Source organism: Rhipicephalus sanguineus, chromosome 1 (assembly GCF_013339695.2).
Source record: "Rhipicephalus sanguineus isolate Rsan-2018 chromosome 1, BIME_Rsan_1.4, whole genome shotgun sequence".
Classification (NCBI taxonomy): Eukaryota; Metazoa; Arthropoda; class Arachnida; order Ixodida; family Ixodidae; genus Rhipicephalus; species Rhipicephalus sanguineus.
The window spans coordinates 93,863,349-93,880,644 of record NC_051176.1 but is presented as its reverse complement, the minus strand read 5'-3'; the positions used below and the strand labels follow the sequence as shown (position 1 = coordinate 93,880,644).

Here is a 17,296-nt window from a genome sequence, read left to right as displayed (position 1 = left end):
AAGTAACAGGAGAGAATAACGCGCTCGTTCTTTGTAATATCAGAGGTTGTTTTGGGGCCCTTTAAAGCCGTGTTCCATTCTTTTCGAGACGAGACCTCATGCAGCGTATTTCGCTTATGACTTGTCGATGCCAACTTTCGCGACCTTTCTGGCCGGGTTTGGAACGAGGTTTAGAGCTATCCCTCACCCTCAAGCCGTCTTTGACTCTGACGTATCTGCTGTAAATACGCGTTCTTTATGTGCAACGTGGCATTTCCTGTCACTCCCGGATTCCTTGTGCGACCGTGGTTTGTCCAGAAGGACCCAGAAGGACCCAGAAGGCTCCCATGAAGGCTCCAGCGATACCATTGGTAGAGTTTTCACCGTCTCAGCGAGAATGCGTAGGATTATCGGCAGTGCTCCAGCCCGAGTCTGCTGGCACAACATCCGAGCAGCCACATGTGACTGAACCAAATACATCACTAATCTTTGTCATGGAGCGGCCCACAGCGTTACCGAAGCGATATGCACTGCGCTGCCTTGGACTTCGAACATGCCGACGCAAGCACCTCTCTATGACGGCCAAGACCCAGTCCGAAGCAGCTTGCCGTAAAACCGGTTTAAGGTTTGAGGTAAGACCGGTTTAAGTTGAAGGCTTTGGAAGGATTGTGACAACGTAGTTGCTAGGAGCGGCTGGTGCATTAGAGGCACAATTGCGGTCATCTTGAGATTTCTTCATGGCGGTTGTTCATAGGAGACTTTCACTGGTTACCGTGATCACATCCGTGCTGTGATGTGCATCTGCCGCGGGGAGTACTACTTTGAGTATGGAATGCGCCTTCTATTCTGAGCGAGCACCAACAACCACCTTACCGACACAGGGTTACCAGATGGTGTGAGCCTCAAACCGCCAAATTTGACTCCGAGGTAGCCCAAACATAGCCCAACGGGAAAATTTGAAGTAGCCCAAAAATAGCCAAATCAGCAAATATATGCGCCACCCCCCCTCACCCCCCTCCCTCTCGACGTTCTTTTTTTTTCAACCTGTTCTCCACCACATAATCCTGCAGCATCGATTCCTGAGTCTTTAGATATGAGCATGATTTCTTAGTACTTGTACAGTGTTATGTCGCATTCGGGTTCCGGAAAAAACGTCCCCGGAAAAAATGTCCCCGGAAGATACGTCCCCTGAATAAACGTCCCCGGAAAAAAATGTCCCTAGAAAAAATGTCCCCATTTGCGTTGTCGGAAAAAACGTCCCCAGACGGGACCATCGAACGTTGCGCCTTCCAGTCGCCAATTCTTCATTTCTCAACGCAAAAAAAACAAGGGATATGCGCGAAGATTGCAATTTACTGAAATAATACAGACGCCATAATGACATATCAACTTCAGCCACCCGTCATTAAAGGGACACTAAAGGCAAATAATTTATGTCAGAGTGAAAGCTCCATGTATGACAACTTCTAAAAGGGCAATATTATGGACAGCAGTGCCCTACTTGTCGAGAAATTAAGGTAAATGTATCACATGATGAGCGCCACGAGTGGGACATTTTCGAAGTGATCCCGATGACGTATGAGAGTCTGCCTACAATAAATCACCAGTAATCAAACTAGCAGCAATAAAAAAGGAACCTTCCGTGCATCAAAAGACGTAACAAAATGCTGTTTGTTCGTTTCCGTTTGATTCATGAAAAAAAGAAAGAACCTCTGTGGCGTTGCCATGGGGAACAATCATGCGGAGGCCTGGAACAGAAGGCTGGGAAGCATGGCCCAGTCTCGAGCCGGTGCACCCCCAAAGAAGGGGAGCAAATCAGCGGTCATTGCCATGCAGCAGCGTGTTCATAACAGATGTGAGGACTATACTGCCGGGAAGACGAAAGTTGATTTCCTGACGGCTATCGGGCATACGATTCGGCTTTAATTTCACTTGTTTTCGAGCAAAATGTGGTCGAAAATTTGAGAAGTGTCGAATAAAGAATGCAGTGTTTTGTTAAGTGAGTTTGCACAAGATTGGTTTTTCGGTTAATTTTTCACTTGGGGACTTTTTTTTCTAGAGAGCAATGCCAGAGGGTACGTTTATTCCGGGGACGTTTATTCCGGGGACGTATCTTCCGGGGACGTATATTCCGGGGACGTTTTTTCCTACACCCGTCGCATTCCGGGTTGTCGCAAATTGTTGGGGTATTTGAAGAACGTCTTTCCACCATCAACACTTTTTGCGCAAAATTTTCTCAGACAACGGACGGGCGCAAATGCGCCCGTCCGTGTCTGTTTCGTCCGTTGTCTGAGAAAATTTTGCGCAAAAAGTGTTGATCATGGAGTACCAACTAGCTCGAACCCACACCTTGTTAAGTCTTTCCACCCTTGTCATAACACGTGAAATGTCAGACGGACATCCTCCGATTCAGTAAGAACTGTAAATGCACGCGTATTCAACAAAGCATTTCATAATAAACACTGGTGTGCATTCTACTTAGATGCACTTCCGCTGCTATCTTGCATTTTGGTCTGGGACTGAGTAAGAGGGCCCCCTCCACATCTTTCTTATTATCTTTCATTGTGTGGTGGGGGAAGGGGGGGGGTGCCTGCTGGTCATTTTACGGTAGTAAAAGTCAAGAAAGTCTAGAGAAAACGTGAGCCATCAACACGGTTTCAAACTGACAACACGTGAAGCCCTTTCTTGTGCTACGTCTCCAGGTGCAGGGATCGTTCAACAAACTGGAATAATTTGATGGCGGGACCTATTAGCGGCATGCGCACGTAAGCCTTGGCGTTCTTTGTACAGAGCTTTTTAACAGAGAGAACGATCACCACCTTTCTTGGCTTCTGCACGGGAGTACAAAAGCTGACATCGCGCCTCGGTACTGCATTTTTGGGGGGTCAGGCATGTTAAGGGGTATTCAGACGGGCGAGAAATGCTCGGGGGAGACGAGGGGATTGCGGATCACGTGACCGCGACGTCACTTATTAGCGAGTGGGCGTGACCCCCCCGCGCCTCCTCGAGGGAGACGGGGACTTTTTCCGCCAAAGGACAAACAATCCCCCGGCGGTGGGGGATATAGCGAAATTTCGAGGTCTTGTTTGGCCACATTGTTGCACTTGCTCCTGCTATAGTGCCTAGAATATTCTAGGCACTATACTCCTGCAAAGAGCGGCAGCGGGTGTACAGTCTGTCGTCGTCAGCAGCTCGTCAAACGGGTGGTGCAAGCCACCAGAGTAGTCTAGTAACACTGGTCTCCCCCTCCGTTCGCCTCGTCCGTGTGAGTGGGGGGCATTTGTGGCCGATTTGTGGAGACTTCTCCTCACGATACAAAAGGGATAACTGCGCCACCTGACACACACGTAACAACCATAGACACACACAAGTGTGTGTCTATGGTTGTTACGTGTGTGTCAGGTGGCGCAGTTATCCCTTTTGTATTAAGATGCACCAACTCGCCCACCAACGAGTTCTTCTATTCTCCTCACGAGCTGACGTCACTAGGCTCCGCCTTTATCCCCAGAGCATTTCTCCCCCGTCTGAATACCCTTTTAAGAGCCCAAAGGGGCTTATGGCGGCGGCCAGGGGTCCTTCGCGATGACAAGGTGCATTAGAGTTACTAGAGAGTTTTAGTGCCGGGAAACCCCAGACGCTCGCGTACGCACGCTCCTGCTTTCGTTTGTATTCTCCGTGGGTGCAGCTGCTGGGGGTCCCCGGCACTTGTAAGGCTGGGAGAAATGACGGGGGAGACGGGGGAGAAATGCTCGGAGGAGACAAGGGGATTGCGGATCACGTGACCGCGACGTCACGGATTAGCGAGTAGGCGTGACCCCCCCCACGCCTCCTCGGGGGAGACGGGGACCTTTTCCCCGAAAGGACGAACGATCCCCCTCAGGGGCGTAGCCAGAAATTTTTTTCGGGGGGGGGGGGGGGGTTCAACCAGACTTTATGTATGTTCGAGCATGCATTTGTATGTGTGCGTGTATATATACGCAAGCAAAATTGAAAAAATTTGGAGGGGGTTTGAACCCCCCAACCCCCCCCCCCCCCCCCCCCCTGGCTACGCCCCTGATCCCCCGGCGGTGGGGGATATGGCGGAATTTCGGGCTCTTGTTTGACCCCGTTGTTGCACTTGCTCCTGCAGAGAGCGGCAGCGGGTGTACAGTCTGCAGCCGCATGGTCGTCTGCAGCTCGTCGTCGGCAGCTCGTTAAACGGGTGGTGCAAGCCACCAGACTAATTTAGTAACACTGGTCTCCCCCTCCGTTCACCACGTCCGTGTGAGTGGGGGGCATTTGTGGAGACTTCTCCTCGCGAGCTGACGTCACTAGGCTCCGCCTTTATCCACCGAGCATTTCTCACCCGTCTGAATATCCCCTTAAGCCGTTTGGGGTCCTCGATACTAAAATTATCTACATTTTGTAGCTTTTTGGAATTCTTGCCTAGTCGATAGCAATGTAGCCCAAAAATAGCCACAGCCAAAGAGAAAAATTCGACGCCAACTCGAACAAAAAGTAGCCCAATTTGGCTATTAATAGCCCAATCTGGTAACCCTGCCGACGTAGATGGATCGTTGTAGTTTCTTTATTCCTTCCAGCTTAGCTGCTTAGCCCTATAGGTTAATTTCCATAATGAATTGTCATGGTCCCATTTTTATTAAAAGAACGCCTGCAAACTGCGTCTACTCGTATTGCACATAAGCACAGCGCTGATACGAGTGAGCGGTAAGCACGGCAGTACCGTACCTTCGGATGGTACGGTGTTACAAGAAGTGCGCCTGTTTATTCTAGACCATTATTTCCTGTTAGAGCAATAAGAATGGTTTGTGCGCAACAGTTACGCGCGCTGTCGGTTGTATGCGACTCGACCTTATCGGAAAACGCATTTTTTTCTCGCCAGCTTCTACCCTGATTCAAAAATTGCTCAGAATCCTGTATTGACTCACTGCCCCTGAAATCGCTACGATGGACCGTCATAAACAGTCTGAAAAGCTAAATGTAAACGGCATATGCCTTCGAGGAAGGAACAGCTACACGACATACTGTTGCACTCCCAGTGTATCATCATCATCAGCCTGTCTACGCCCATTGCAGGGCAAAGGCCTCTCCCATGTTCCGCCAATCAACCCGGTCCTGTGCTTTCTGCTGCCACGTTATACCTGCAGACTTCTTAATCTCATCTACCCACCTAATTTTCTGTCTCCCCCTCACGCGTTTGCCATCTCTTGGAATCCAGTCAGTTACCCTTAATGACCACCGGTTATCCTGCCGACGTGCTACGTGCCCGGCCCATATCCATTTCTTCTTCTTGATTTCAACTATGATGTCCTTAACCCCCGTTTGTTCCCTGACCCACTCTGCTCTCTTCCTGTCTCTTAAGGTTACGCCTACCATGAATACCCACATGGTTACCCACATGAATACACCAATCTCAGTGTATAGCACCGTTTAAAAAGGAGAATGACATGTAACAAGAAGCACTATTAATGACATCGTAACAAATCATATAACACATATTCAAGTTTCAGAACTGCAGGGACCCAATGCAAGCTGAAGAAGTCATTCAGAGAGTTATTTTTTTACATGGTGGTATCTGCGTTCCATAACATCGATTTGTCGCCGTACATAAATGTACAATATGATTTGACACGATCGTGGTAAGATTGATGCTAATTTTTTTATTCTTAAGTAAAATTAGCAGTTAATCCTACAGTGTGCATACGCATCACTTTTCGGCTATAGCGCCTCAAGTTACAAAGTACACCTTACTTCTAAACCACACGCGACGTAGGGAATTCCCAGAAGAGAGAAGTCCGAAAAGAAACTGTCCTACATATCAACAGCAAAGAAGACTGGCGAATAGACGCGCCGTCTTGCTTTCCAAGCGATGGAAGACACTGGAAGAGATTTGAAGAATAATCACTGTACACTCTATCTTTTACATAACGGGGCCTGCTAGCGCTGTAACGCTCAGGGATGGCAGCCATGGGTGGTTGAAAGCGTACCAGCTATAACATGTGGATGTCTTTTTATAAAATGGCTTACGTAAGTGGAGCACTGCACAAGAAAGAAGAAGCCGAAGGACTCGGTTATTTTCTAGGAGCACGATGGCTTAAACAGAATATCGTGAGTTTGAATCTCAACTGTGTGTCAAGCTCTCTAATACATGTTGCCGACGCCTATGTTAATCATCTAATAACGACCGCTCCCATCTGTAATGAGAATTGATACTGAATGTACCGTAGATAGATAGATAGATAGATAGATAGATAGATAGATAGATAGATAGATAGATAGATAGATAGATAGATAGATAGATAGATAGATAGATAGATAGATAGATAGATAGATAGATAGATAGATAGATAGATAGATAGATAGATAGATAGATAGATAAATGAAATCGACGATGGCTGGCCAAAGACAAGCCGCATGTATTTGCGAATGCTAAATTACGAAAATTCGACAGCTGTGCCGTAGTTTGACTACATCGGTCGTCTCAGTTAATTCCCGTTCACTCGCACCTTCGTTGTACTTATGTATAGCACGGCTGGGAGTAGACGGTATTGGCAGATTTTATATTCAAAAAGCGGGATCGACAGATTTCATTATATAATATTTATTTGTGCGAAATACTGACTAGAACTACGAAAGAAATCTGAAAGCAACAACTAAAACACAAAGATAAAGCTGCATCTGCAGAAAATTGTTCTTCCTCTCTAAGCACACAAGGCGAGAACCAAACTGCGAGACGTAGCGTCCGATGCGTATGGACCTGACAGCACGAAAGTCATCACTGGAACCGGCGCAAGGACATGTGCAAAGCACGATTGCCTGGACGCCCGCTAGTGTGCCCCTGCAACACTGTGACTCCGAGCGATGCTCTTGCTCATGCTGCTGCCGACAATCTTTCCGGAGCTTGATGGCTGACGCATGAACCATTTTTACGAAAGGTGGCTTAGGGCTTGGTATTTGCAGTCACGCACATGGGCGGTGTTGGGAAGCTCGAAGAGCACACTGACCTGGTGCACAGTGGTCGAGTAACGGCGTGGGACGCTCCATGACATAGATTACCGTTGTCGTTGGTGGGGCTACACGTGGCTGCTCGGCTATTGCGGCAAAAGACTCGGGCTGCAGTACGGCCGAAGTTCCGAGGCATTCTGGCTTCGATGGCGAAAGCTCTGGGGATGGCAACGCGCCAGTTTTCCTCACAACTATCGACGAACCACGGTGGCATAAGAATTCCGCGTGTGACAGGTAGGTCCAGCATTCACATAGGGCAGCGGTAGTTCCTGAGGATACGGCCGGGTCCAGGACAGCTCCCGTGGTCGTCACAAACGAAACACGTTGCGTGAGGTCTCGTGCCGAAGAGAATGGAACACGGCGTTAAGAGATAATGACGATGATGATAGACACCATGACACGCACCCACATTTGGGCGCAGGCGAAGAGGCGGGTAGCAATACTTTCACTTTGATAGCTTGGAAATTTATTTATAATAACAATTAAATACTTATAAGCACACAATTAAGTAATTAAGAGTGCAGTGCTATTCCGCCGTCAAACATGACAAGGCGTTGCAGTAGGAGACATCGTCTTTTTCTATCTCGTGAAGGAACATTGTCTTCGTCGCTCGCGTTCCTGTCGGGCAATACCTATTTCTATTTGAAATCTACACCTGCCCTTATTTATTTTGCTTTCTTCATGGGACTAGCCAACGGCTGGGTAAGGACCTACCTAGTAGGCCCCCCTGCCTAGCTACTCAGTACCACAATAAAGTTGTTTGTTTGCTTGCTTGCTTAAGAATGTACTCATTTCTAATAATATTTATCTAAATAAGATACCGTAACGTGTTCGTACGTATTAATTCCACTTAGTATTGCTTTCTGAGCGAACCTTGTTATTGTCGCAGTGCTCTTGTTTTTATTTATGTCTTGTTGTGGAAGCGCGTAGTTGTCGTCGTCGCCATCATACACTCACTGTTGTCTTCATTATGGTTGCTCTGTGATATTATTATTATTATTATTATTATTATTATTATTATTATTATTATTATTATTATTATTATTATTATTATTATTTATTGTAGTAGTAGTTGTTGTTGTTGTCATTTAGGAACTGGCATGAACATACACATCAGTTTCGGAAAATGTTTACGATGGCGCTTGGCCTCTTCTCCTTTGGTATGGCATCCGTACAGAATTTGTTAATAAATGTTTTATTCATGAATGGTCATCATGGTGACATGTCACAAGTAACTAAATAAAGTTCGGTACGGCGGCAGAAATTGTTGCAGAGATGCGAAGAAACAAACATGGTTGTTGATCCCTCCGTCATAGGAATCGGTACAACACGAAAGTAAAACGTGTCCTTACAGAAGTAGTTGAATGTTTACTGTACATTGATGTAAGAGAGCTTGCACAATGTCTATTGGTGTTTGGCAGCTGTAGCACTGTTCACCGTGGACGCACCCACGTTGAGGTTTGATGGCACATCTCCGTCCTGACGACTAACGTCGATGATCAATGGTGGTAAAGTGAAGTAATGCATCACGACCGTGGCCTCCGCGATTAGCTCCTGCAACGTGTCGTTGCTACGCGTCCGTCCCATTCGGCGGGTTTCCAATAGAAGTGCAGTTTTGTCAACGCCTTAACACACCGTGAGGTGGCAACCTTACCCCAAGCGTCGGTCTCGCTCATAGCATCCATCCATACCAAAAATAGCTTTGCGACGCGTGCCTGCCTTGCCTGGCTGCAACACCGCTTTCCCCGCTTACGCTCGCCCCGGGAGAAATCGCGGCCGGGCGCGCGTTGCGTTTCCCTCAAGTCCCGCTGTGGTGTTCAATAACTCTTTAACATGCGGCGGGATGGCGGCCTTAGCCCTAATTCTGCGTCCAATCAGCGACGCTCTTCTGGCTGTCACACCGCTGTCTGTGATTGCGCTCTCATCGTTAACTACTACAGCTGCCACAAAGGTTTGTTTAACCATGGATCATTGACGTTAGTCGTCGGGATGGACATGTGCCACCAAAGGTCAACGTGGGTGCATCCGCGGTAAACAGTGTTATAGCTGCCAAACACCAATAGACATTGTGCAAGCTCTCTTATATCAATGTACAGTAAACATTCAACTACTTCTGTAAAGACACGTTTTACTTTCGTGTTGTACCGATTCCTATGACGGAGGAATCAACCATGTTTTTGCTTTGCCATCTGATCATGTGCATTTTTTATACGTCATTTCCGTGACGGAAATACGTCACTGAAGTCTTGATGGACACCGGCATAAAACACTTTCGTTTAAAAAAATAGACCTTGTGGTTTACACAGCCCGTTACAGAAATACGTCAGGGTGATGAAGGTAAAAAAAAAATGTCACAAACTTCATGGATTCCTTCGTCTCTGAACTCATGATTTGCGTTATATTGGATGATCTCACCTGCATGATTTGCGTTATATTGGAGATGCTTCATGCTTACAATATGGGATTCGTCAGCTTAAACATAGATTATTTCTACAAGTGCCGATCAAAGAGGTAACTAAGGTGGCCGCTCTCTTAACCGTGAACCTGGCCTAGCCCGGCGCGAAATGTCTGTTGTGACCCAGAACTATCATCATCATGAACCGGCACGCGCTCTCTGCGTCCTGTTCCTCCTCTTCGTCCTCTTCATCTACTGCTTCGCTCTCAGAACACATGCGCCGATTTCTCCGGCGTGGTCTGTAACAACCCTGAAGGGTGAGAGAACGAGTACATAGAGAGGGAGAGAGAAAGAAACAGAGAGACAGCAAGAAAAAAAGATATCAAGAAAGAGAAAGAGAGGAATTCTTGCCGAAAAAAATTCTTCACGAGCCGGGATTTCAACCCGCGTACTCTCGATCCAAAGGTGAGCGTCCTAACCACTCGGCTATCCAGGCACGCCAGCAGAGCATACCATAGCCTTCTTTAGTATAGTGTAGCGAGTGGGTGGGAAAAAGAAGTGAGCGTGAGGAGGGGAGGTGTGATGGTGAGGAGGAGGGGAGAGAGTAAACCATAGCACTGAAAGAGAGAGAATTAGAGAGAGACAAAAACAGAAGGAAAGAGAAAGCAAGCATCGCGTCGTCTAGCGACCAAATACCGCACCACCTGGCGAAGCCGCGCATGCGCAGTAGCTAAGCCACGCCTACCGACGGAGACATCGCGCGCAACCTACGCTCTGCAGTGCATAGCCTGGCTGCGCCCGATCATGCCCAGACAGTCATGGGACGTCCTAAGAAGATGCGTACTCCCGCAGAGAAAGCCGCGCATCTTGAAGCTAGACGTGTCGGCGACGGGGAGTACGAGCGGCGAGGGGCATGTGCTTCGTGCAAAGCTTTGCGCGAGCTAGTGCGAGCTTCCCGCATTCTTTTTTTCGCAGGAATGACTCCATGCATGGTACCGACGTTGTTCTTTGCCAAATGGGCCCCCATTGGCGAAACCTTAAACATGGGAGCGGGCCTTGATTACCCGCTGTCGTGATAATTTCATGTACGGATACGTTTTCATAAGCGATGGTCGAAGATTCAAACCTGTTACCATCGTTCCAATGCTCGCATCCTTGGAACCAGTGACGCTGTTTGCTCGCGAACTCCTCGCCATTTTGTACTCAAGAGTTCCCATGCAGTACCAATCTCAGACCTCATGTACAGGCTGTTTCACACTTAGGGGAAAACTCGGAGTGCTTTGCAACGTGCTCCGTAGGTGCAACGTGATACGTAGATAGAAACGCTCAAAGTGTCTTGGGTTCGCTAAGAAATGCTTCACATTTAATAATTAAAGCGTGACATAACTTCCTGGCATGATAACACGGGCTCCTCTAGATATCACAATCCTTTCTGCGACAGACAGATGCTTTAGTGATACATGCTCAGCCTTCACGCGTTTTATTGCGCTCTTTCTGTCTCCCTCTCTCCTTCTAATCCGGTCTTTTACATTTGTACTTGTTTTAACCAGAGGCGGCGTTAAAATTCACTTCATAACACATGCGTGGGCATGCACGGATCCCAGGTGCTAATCCCTCCCCCCCCCCCCCCTTCCCGTTGTGAGCACTCAGCGCCAGTTTGCGGAGTGTGAAATTGAAAGCGGGTATGCTGCAACGTGATCAGGTCTTAAGGAATTGGGTCGTTCATTTAAGCGCAATACTGCACCAGATATGAGAATCCGAGGGAGTCGGAACCGTGGTTAGTTGCGGCGCCGTGACTTAGTTGGTTAGAGAGCCTGTCTAGTAAAGAGGAGCCCGTGAGTTCGAATCTCGCCGGTGCTTGAGTTGATTTTTCTAGTAATCTATATTTGCGGTTACTACGCTAATATTCCAGGATCCGAAGTACAGCAAATTGTAAAGTTTTGATGACCTTGGATTCTTGTGTTTTTTTGTCCGTTTCAGTAGTTTTTTCGCGTTGCTTTTCTTTTTTTTTTGTTTTTACTGCTACTGCTGTCAAGTGCTCGAAATTGTGTTTGCCCTTTGTCATGGTGCCCGTATATGTATCGCATTCGGTTGACGATGAGCGTTGTCCTCATTAACGACTCGACTATATACTACGATTTTTGTTGTCGTCAGCGCACCTCGTCGCACCAAGTTTTTTGCAATTGCCAGAGCGGATAGAAAAAAAAAATGCTTTCTCCGGCGCTCCACTGAAAATGGCATCCAAGATATTTGGGCAGCGTGCGTTTGCGAACCGAACGCCCTAGCCCCGTAGTTCTCTCTCCATAACAATATTGGACAGTAGGGGCAAAGTGTTGTGCCGCACAGAGACTACGAGATCAGCGGGGCCTGTACATAGATTTCGGAGTTCAGAATGGAGGAATATTATGCTACACGATGATTGCGTTGAGTGCATCGCATGAGAGTTATTCTTCGCCAGATGACAGCTTGTTTACGCTGAATTTAGTATTGACAGGACATTTGCGATGTGAAGGTGGCCGTAAGCAAACAAATCAAGCGTCTTTTTTTCTGGTTAGCCAAGAGGGCGCGAATTCGAAAATATTTTCTATCGTACGTGTCTTTTACCATTGGTCTGCCGGCCTCGCCAATCATGTATACATCATCAGGATTGGCTAAAGTATTCTCTTACGAACATATTCTCTTGCGAACGAATATACAGGTACGTCACGCTCAGTGCGTTAGTTGAGAGGATTGAAACGTGCTGTGCACATTGTTACACTCTTCCTGAGGTGGTAAACAGCGCTCCTTATAAATGTCATCAAATTTATAAACTGCATGTGACGTAGCCAGTTCCCAGGAGTCACCCTGAGGGTGCAATAAATAAATAAATAAATAAATAAATAAATAAATAAATAAATAAATAAATAAATAACAACCGACGATGTTTCGCCACTCACAAGCCGCAGGCACTTTTAAATGTAAAACTACGAGGATGCGACTCCCGCTGCCGTAGTTTTAATACTCGGGCGTCCTAATTATTTCACGTTTACTTGTACGTGCGCTGTTCTTATGTATACCACATCTGGGGTTAGACGCTATTGGCGGATGTTATTTTAACGAAAATGGGATCAACAGGTTTCGTTAGATAACATTTATTTGTCGAATTGATAATTAGGGTTATGAAAGAAATCTGAAAGCAATCAATAAAACAAAGAGATAAAGCGACATCGCTAGAAAATTGCTCATCCTCGCTATGAACACAAAGCGGGGACGAAACTGGGCGTAGTAGCCTCCGATGGCATGGACCTGACCACACGGCAGTCATCACGGCAACCGGCGCAAGTCTCCTATAAACACGGGCACAGCACAGTTGCCTCGACGCTCGCCTTCGCGCCTGAGCAACAGCAGTTATTGCTGGCGATGGTGGCGCTCACGCTGCTGCCACAATCGTTCTGGAAGGTTGATGGTAGAAGCTTCCACAAATTTTGCAGCAGGCGGCTTCGTGCTGGGTCTCTGCATCCATGCACAGGTGGCGGTGTCGGGAAGCTCGAAGCCGAAGGTGGCCTGATGCACAGCGCTCGAAGAACGGTGTGGGCCGCTCCATACGGACAAATATTACCGGTGTCCTTGGTTGGGTTACAGGTGGCTTCTCGGATGTTGCGGCAAGAGGCTCTGACTGGAGTACGGCCGGGGATGCTACGCATTCTAGCTCGGATGATGAAAAGTCTGGCGATGGCAGCGTATGGAGTCTCCATCGCAGACGTGGACGAACCACGGAGGCAGAAGTAATCCAGGAGTGACCTGAAGGACCAGTGAGAGCACAGAACAGATGGACCTCCAGCGGATACGTCGAAGCCCAAGGCTGCTCGAGACGTGCTTGTGGACCTCGTTCCAAATCCGGGCAGAAAGGGCACGCACGTTGTCGTCGTCAAGTCAGAAGCCAAAGACGTTTCACGAGGTCTCGTGCCGAAAAGAATGGAACATGGCATTCAGATGGCGACGATGATGATGTTTGCACAGAAAAGTGGCACGCAACCACAATAAGGGGTAGGCCAAGAATCGGGTAGCTAATTTCATTTTAATAGGTTGAAATATTATTCCTGATAGTACCTAAATACCGAAAACATATGCTGAAGTAATCACGAGGGTTGTGTTGTTGCGACGTCAATGGCCTGCCCGGCGTTACGGCTGTAGTTTCATTTTCTTCCGCGTGAAGGCAGGTCATCTTCGTCGCTCACGTTTGCTCTCTGCCAATATCTCTGCGATGACATCTCCTATTGATCTCCAGTTGGCCCAGTCCTGCTGGAGCTCATTTCATTTTGATATGCCAGCAAATTTCTTGATTTCATCACCCACTTACCTCTGCCGTGTTTCCCATCTCTTGGTGCCCATTCGGTCGCTCTAAATAACTGTCGGCTATGAACGAAAACAGACGAGAGTAACTACCTCGAGAGATGTATAATTTGCTGAACTGCGAAAGCTGGTCATCAAGTGTAAACTTGATGTGTAAACATCAAGTGTAAACATACGTAACTGATATGTCAAAACGATAGAAGCTGCAGTTCAAAGGCAGCTCAAAGGAAACTGTGTAGAAATGACCGAAATGGATGCATTGAAAGTTAAAGAGGGGAATGGTAAACACGAGCTTTACGCAGCTCTGCGTACGAAGGCAGCCATTGGAAACTGCTGTCGGCCTGCATACGCCACGTGGCTTTGGACGCCCAACCAAAACTATCTATTAGCAACTTCAAGCGCATAGTGACGGTAACAGAATTCTTCTATCGTGGACAGTAGAGTTAGCAGGTGAGTACTCGAAACTTGAGCGAAATCAAAGTCGAACCGTACACTGAAGTTCGATGTAAGACTATTGGTGAGGTTAGGACGGTTTTACAAGGCATGTCCCGCGGAAAAGCTGCAGGAGTAGGCGCATAACAGTCTGGGGGAGATTTCATATTTGGGAAGCTTGCGGCACTCTACAGACTTCATGACCTTAGGTCACAGAGCAAGAATTCTTGAGGAGGCGACACTACGCTCGCTGGGGCTTCCTCATAAAGTCACGGTATCGGGCACAGCACTGACGCGCCCTTTGTCGTGAGAGTCTGCTAGCAGAGAAGGAGAAACGCGCGCGTCGCTCTCGCTGTCGAAGCTCGCCGGTTCGAGGCCCTTCGGCGCCGATTCGCCGTTCGCGCTAATGGGTGTGTTTCTTGCGCGCCCGCTACAAATTTTTCAGTAAATTGACGGAAAAAATTTCGTCACACACAGGCAAATTACCTGAGTGATATATTTTGTAGAACGCGAAATCTATAATTTTTGATAACGTGAACTCGGTAGCTTAGGTATAATTTTTATGGCGAAAGCCTTAGATGCCTTATCAAACGCGAAAATTGACCGTCGGCGTCGGCGTACAGCGTCGGCGGCGCCAACACGAATTATGCAAAAATTGTCATCACGCGATGACGTCACCACATGACGTTATCAGGGCGTCACAGACCGCCAGAATTTGTGACGTCATCATGTGGTCACATGACGTGACGTCATCACATGACATCGTCGCTTTGCACTGCCTCCGTGATCGATGGGCCGATCACGGAGACAGTGCAAAATCAGGTGAGGTGCAGAAAGCTTGCAATGCCTCTGATCCTGGAGGCAGTACAAAACCACGTTAGGTGTAGAAAGCTTTTGCACGGGGGTGGGGCAGGACAGACACATCGGCTAAAGAAAAAGAAGACGGCTTTCGCCTTCGAGTCGTAAGGGACCCTGTGAGATTTTCAACGAATGATGGGACCTACTCTTCGAGAAGTGCTTCTCGCAAGCGTAGTCACGAGGCGTGAACTCTCGATCTTTCCTTGGTATGACACGAGCCCACGCTTTCAACCTCACCAGGTCACTAGGAGCATTGAAGGTAATTACCTTCTTCTTGAAGAATATGTACCCACTGTTGCAGTTCAATACGACACATTTCCGCCCCATTCTCAAGGAGCATTGGTGGAAATCTAAATCTGCAAAGTTCTCTTTCTTGTTGCGGCGTGATAAGCGCGCGCAAAAAACGGGGAAGACACTGAGCATGCTTAAGAGACAGAAAGCCTGAAAATCGGGAAGGAATGGGCGACAGCTTGTTCGCCCGCATTCGGAACTTTTCCGCCTAGGGCCACCTACGCACACGTGCGCACAGCATGCGAGCGAGGAGCGAGGGACCCATGCATGCGGCAGACGTCATCTGCTCAGGAGCCACAACTAGCAGCTCGTTTCAATCGCTCTAAGGCCTATAATTCGGGCAGTATCTATTAATAACTGCAGCTAAAATGTCTGTCACATCTACCAGTAGATGTTACAGACAGAAATATGAGAAATCTTGCAACGTACGAGGTGGTATCACGATTTTTATGCGTCGCGTCCACAGAAGAGCATCTAAACGATGGCAACACTCCCGTAGCGTCATCTGTCGTGCGGCGGCGAAAACCGCATTTCCTCCATGACGCTATCACGCCGCCCTCGCGCGCTGCGGAGGCCGAGTAGTTTCTCCTCCTCAAATACTTCTTGCTCCATGCCTTAGGTTTACACTGCAGACGAAAACAGCGACGACGATCAAGACAGAGAAAAACGCAGATTTGTGGCCCTATCGACCACCCTAGCTGTCGACCACCCTAGCTTAAAATGTACCAGCGACTTGGAAAAATGACATTTTTTTTATTAATATACACGAAGGTAGAGGTAAAAGACTCCAAGGACTATAGACCGATCAGCTTACGTTAAGTATTGTAAAAAACATTCATGAAGATAATTTGAAATGGGATAAGCGAAGACTGTAGGATTGGGCGTGTTGGGGGGCACAACATGGGTGCAAATGAGTGCAAATTGCAATGGGTGCAACTGAGTGCAAATCAGCGCAACCGATAGGAGGGGACAAAAGAGAGGACAGAGAGCGCTGAACTTCCAACAGTTTATTTCTTTGGAATGCCTTCGCTTTTATGCAGTTACACACTGTTACAACATCCATGTGCGGAACACAATGATGTTACAACAATTCATCACGTGGACGAACCTAAATACATCTTCTCCCACGTCAACGAGAAACTGTATGCAAACGAGTCGCGATCTTGTGAAGAAGAATTCTTGTGTGATGCACACGAAGTAATCCATGCTTATTACAGCATTGATTCATTCTAGACTCCAAAATATATGTACGTACGCCAATGACCTGAGTCTGTGTACTGCACAACACATTGCACCCATTCGCGTAAATTTTTGCTGCGAAAGAACTCAGTCGTATGCGCGTTCATCTCCCAAAAAGCACATTGCTCAACTGGGATGGGTGCAAATCTCAGTGTAGCCGTGCGGAACGTTTATTTTTCTTGACGCACTGGCCATGTCGAAACTGGGTGTGACGAAGTACCCTGACGACGTGAAAAATCGTAGCAAGAGACTCGCCGATGACAACAGTCGTTGTCGTCAAGCGATTGCCACGGACGGAAGTGCTGTGCTATTGCAGTAAAAAAGAAAAAAAAATGAGGACAAAGAGAGAGAGAGGGGAGGGGGGGAAACCGTGAGAACACCTACTGAAAAAAAAATACTGGTGATGGGAAGTTTCCCGCTTGCTGTTGTGCCAGACCCTGTTGTTTGAGCGCATGGACAAAAAAAAAAATTGCAGAGGCACCGGCCAGATTCGAACTCACGATCTCCTGTTTACTAGACAGGCGCTTTAACCAACTAAGCCACGGCGCCACACGAACGGCTTCGACTTCCTCAGATTCCGGTTTCTGGTGCAGTAGCTTGTCTAAATGAGTTGAATTACTTACTGCGATTTGATTAGGATGCAACCCACGAGCTCTCTACCTCCCCAAGCTTCAAGGCTCGAAGGTCACCGCGTATGTGCGGATGCCCATTCTTTTCCTAGCGTCTTCGGCGACGTTGTTCAACGCTTACACGATGCTTTCCATT

At 47.6% G+C, this 17,296-nt stretch overlaps 1 non-coding gene across 1 annotated transcript; it reads right to left on the bottom strand.

The window, feature by feature from the left end:
* Positions 1-17,006: 17,006 nt before the first annotated feature.
* On the bottom strand, positions 17,007-17,080 carry Trnat-agu (transfer RNA threonine (anticodon AGU)). The gene has a single exon. It is a non-coding gene; the product is annotated as a tRNA-Thr (tRNA).
* Between the last annotated feature and the right edge of the window lie 216 nt (positions 17,081-17,296).